General features: G+C 49.8%; 1 long non-coding RNA gene and 1 other non-coding gene across 2 annotated transcripts in view; both read right to left on the bottom strand.

The window, feature by feature from the left end:
* The window catches only part of LOC116862257, a 24,856-nt gene extending 24,753 nt beyond the window's left edge, over positions 1 to 103 (bottom strand). The window contains exon 1 of the long non-coding RNA XR_004381615.1: positions 30 to 103. This is a non-coding gene — a long non-coding RNA (uncharacterized LOC116862257). The remainder of the gene's footprint in view (positions 1 to 29) is intronic.
* Positions 30 to 101, bottom strand: TRNAE-UUC. The gene has a single exon. It is a non-coding gene; the product is annotated as a tRNA-Glu (tRNA).
* Positions 104 to 4,063: the final 3,960 nt, after the last annotated feature.

Genomic DNA, 4,063 nt, shown 5'->3' on the forward strand with positions numbered 1-4,063 from the left:
AAAAAAAAAAAAAAAAAAGGAACCTTAACTTCCCTGACCGGGAATCGAACCCGGGCCGCAGCGGTGAAAGCGCCGAATCCTAACCACTAGACCACCAGGGACAGGTGTGGGAGTAGTTTAGGCAGCATCTCCTGGAATATGAACGATCCTCAGAATGATGCTGGCACCTGTCAGAGACTCTGGAAACGTCTGGGGAAGGTCGTGAAGCGGGTGTGTGCTGCTGGAGGCAGTGACTGTCACAGTTCAAGGTCAGGACCTGGAAGGGGACTTTGGTGGCAGAAAGGTTGCAACAAAGATGGTCACAAGTCAAGCCAGGGAAGAGAACAATTTTTCCTACATTTTCATCACTGACTCCCTCAGACCACAAGCGTTTCTTGCATTTCTTTCTTTTTTGTCCCCTTCATTCCTAAAATGTTTGGGCCTCTCCCACTTCTGTAGTTTCCCCATGGTTGGGGGAGGAAGACATGTCTTTGTTTGGGTCCCTCGCCTCCCACAAAAGGATCTTATTCCTCATCTCCTCCCACGATGGGCCTCCCCGATGCAGAGGGAGGGACATCCTTGGCCAGTGGGACAGGCCCGCCTGGAGCTGCCCCCTCTTCCAGGCCTGACTCTGTTATTTGGGGCCTGGCAGGGCCTGCACAGGTGCCTGAAGTTTGATTAGGGCTCTCCGCCCATCAGTGTCCCGAGCTGAACTAGGCCTCCAGGGTGTGGCGGTGGGGACCGACAGGTGGCCGAAGGAAGGCTGTTTGCAGGGGTCTGACCAGCTCCTGGTAGTGGGAGGTGAGGTGCCCACACACCTGCACTAGACCCCTCTCCCTGCAGGAAGGACTTAGAATTGAGAGCAGAGGGTCCGCCCTGAGCCACTGTGTGCTCAGACACGGAGCTCTGAGGAGTTTCACAATGCTTCATGCAAATCTGACCTCATGGGTCCTTAAGAAGGTCTTTGTGTCAAGGTAGGTGGGAAGATCTTATAATATTTTACAGTTTCTTAGCTTAATTGATAAATTTAAAATATTTAGACATAAGGCGTGTGACCCTCCCTTTGTTCTACTCCCCACGGCTGCAAATATTAGGCCCAGCCACTCTCTGAGCTCCCAGGCCGGCAGCTCCTCACCCCACCACTGGATCTAAGGTCACACTCTCCCAAACCGAGTCGTCTCTCCATTCCCCCAACCCAGGAGCCCTTCCCCAGGCCCCACCCCTGGTGAATCCCAGAACCCTTGGAAATAAACTCAGAACCTTCACTACCCATCATATCCATTAAGCACACAGTCCTGTCTGCACTTCTGTCGCTCTCCGTCTCGGGAGGACACTGCCAGGTTCTCTGGGGAGTGTTTTCACCTCAGCAGCTCAAGTAGCTTCCATGTGCTTTGAAGGCACTGAGCCAGCAGATATGCATTTTTCTCCTCCAAATTGCATTCAGTAGAATGTTTCCAATTAAAAAAAGAAATTAGAAAGCTGTTTCTGTTTCCTGTCATTTGGGGAACCCTCAGATTTTCTGCCAGGAGTTCATGAGAGGAGGGAGAAGAAGGGACCTGCAGGGAAGGCGTATGAGCGTTCTCCAGAGGAGCGGGACCGATGGGAGGTCCACATCTGCAGCTGCCTCAGAGGATGTCCTGATGATGGAGTCCCAACACCTGCTGAGTGAGCTGGCGAGCTGGAGACCCAGGAGAGGTGATAGCTTAGTTCCAGGTGGTGTCTGAAGGCCTGAGAACCAGGGGAACTGCTGGTGCAGCTCACGTCCAAAGGCCAAAGCCAGCAGGTTTGAGACCCTGGAAAAGTGGATGTTCCAGTCCAAGCCTGAAAGCAGGAAAAACCCGATGCCCCAGTTCAAGGGTAGTCAAGCAGGAGGAGGTCTCTCTTACTAGAGGGAGGACCGGCAGCATTTTTATTCTGTTCAGGTCTCCGTCTGATTGGCTGACACTCCCCCACCCCCATTAGGGAGGGCAATATGCTTTGTTCAGTCTACTAATTTAAATTTGTGTGTTTTTTAAAGATTTCATTTATTTGACAGAGAGAGACACAGCGAGAGAGGGAACACAAGCAGGGGGAGAGGGAGAGGGAGAAGCAGGCTTCCTGCTGAGCAGGGAGTCCAATGTGGGGCTCGATCCCAGGACCCCAGGGTCATGACCTGAGCTGAAGGCAGACACTTAAGGACTGAGCCACCAAGGTGCTCTACCGACTGAAATGTTAAGCCCATCCAAAAACATCCTCGAAGAAGCACCTCCAAATAATGTTTGAGCATATATCTGGGCATCCCCATGGCCCAGTCAAGTTGACCATAAAATTAACCATCAGAAGGGGACTCCGTGTCTAAGCACAAGAAGGGAAAAATGCCTTGCTTAGGCTTCAGTTTAGGATCACCGCTTCTTCAGAGACCTGCCCCGTCGGTGTATGGTGCAAGGTGCTTTCGTCTGGTCACATAACAGGGATGAGTTAGGAAAGAAGAGTCCCTTCTGGGGATGCCTGGGTGGCTCAGTAGGTTAGGCGGCTGCCTTCCGCTCAGGTCATGACCCCAGGGTCTTGGGATCGAGTCCTGCATCGGGCTCCTTTCTCAGCGGGGAGCCTGCTTCTCTCTCTGCCACTCTGCCTGTGTGCTCGCTCTCTCTCTCTCTCTGACAAATACATAAATAAAATCTTCAAAAAAAAAAAAGAAGAAAGAAAGAAAGGAAAAGTCCCTTCTGGCAGAGAAGCAACAAGGCTGGGGGAGAGGTGAGCAGCACACCTCCCCTGGAGGGCTTGAACTACCAATATATTGATTTATGATCAAACCTGCTGACCAGCGGACTTCAGGGACCTTGCTGAGTTCTTGTTGTTTTTTAATCGTAATGCATATAACATAAGTTTACCCGTTTTAATGTGAACAATTCAGCGGCATTTAGTACATTCTTACGGTTGTGTGATTACCTTCACTAACCAGTTGCAAAACACATTCATTCGTCATCCCAAAGTAAAGCCCACATTCATCCCCTGTGAGCAATTATTCCTCAATACGCGCCCCTCCCGGCTCCCGGGAGCCACCAGCTTGCGTTCTGTTCTGAGGGACTTAGCTCTTCTAGATATTTCGCGTGCATGGAATCACACAGTATGTGATTTGCCCCTGGCTGCTTTCACTCAGCTTATTGTTGGAGTTCATTCAAGCTGTGGCATGGATGAGGACTCTATTCCTTTTTATGGCTGGATAATATTTCACCGTCTGTCTACGCCACGTGCTCACATGTTCCTCCAGGGATGGACACTCGGGTTGTCTCTGTTGGCTGTTGGTGTCTCTGTTGGCTGCTGTGAGTAGTGCAGCTATGAAGGTTCGTGTGCAAGGACTACTTTTGAGAATCGGGTGTTAATTATTTTGTAGTGAAATCACTGGGTCATTTACATTCTCACCAGCAATGTTTGGTGGTTCTAATCTCTCCTTCCTGCCAACAATTTTTCTTTTTTTTTTTTTTTTTAAGATTTATTTATTTATTTATTTGACAGACAGAGATCACAAGTAGGCAGAGAGGCAGGCAGAGAGAGAGAGGGGGAAGCAGGCTCCTCACCGAGCAGAGAGCCCGCTGTGGGGCTCGATCCCAGGACCCTGGGATCATGACCTGAGCTGAAGGCAGAGGCTTAACCCACTGAGCCACCCAGGCGCCCCTCTTTTCTTTTTTTTAAGACATTATTTATTTGAGTGAGAGAGAGAGTGAGAGAGCACAAAAGGGGGCAGGGTCAGAGGGAAAGCAGACTCTGGGGTGAGCAGGAAGCTGTCCTGGGACTCCTGGATCATGATCTGACCCGAAGGCTCTTAACCAACTGAGCCTCCCAGGCGCCCAACACTTTTAATTTTCTATTGTTGTTGTTTTTGTTAAAATGATAGCAATCCTAGTGGATATGAACGTAACACCACACATGTACTAGAATGACTAAAATAATAAGACTCACGATACCAAACAAAAGAGAGGATTTCCTATATGACTCCATTTACGTAAAACTGTAGGAAATGTCAACTAATCTACAGTGATCATAAACAGATCAGTATTTGCTCGAGAGGCACAGGTCAGTGGGGGCACGACTTAGTGAGGGGCAG

Source organism: Lontra canadensis, unplaced genomic scaffold (assembly GCF_010015895.1).
Source record: "Lontra canadensis isolate GAN:19392208 unplaced genomic scaffold, GSC_riverotter_1.0 scaffold230, whole genome shotgun sequence".
In the NCBI taxonomy this organism is placed as follows: Eukaryota; Metazoa; Chordata; class Mammalia; order Carnivora; family Mustelidae; genus Lontra; species Lontra canadensis.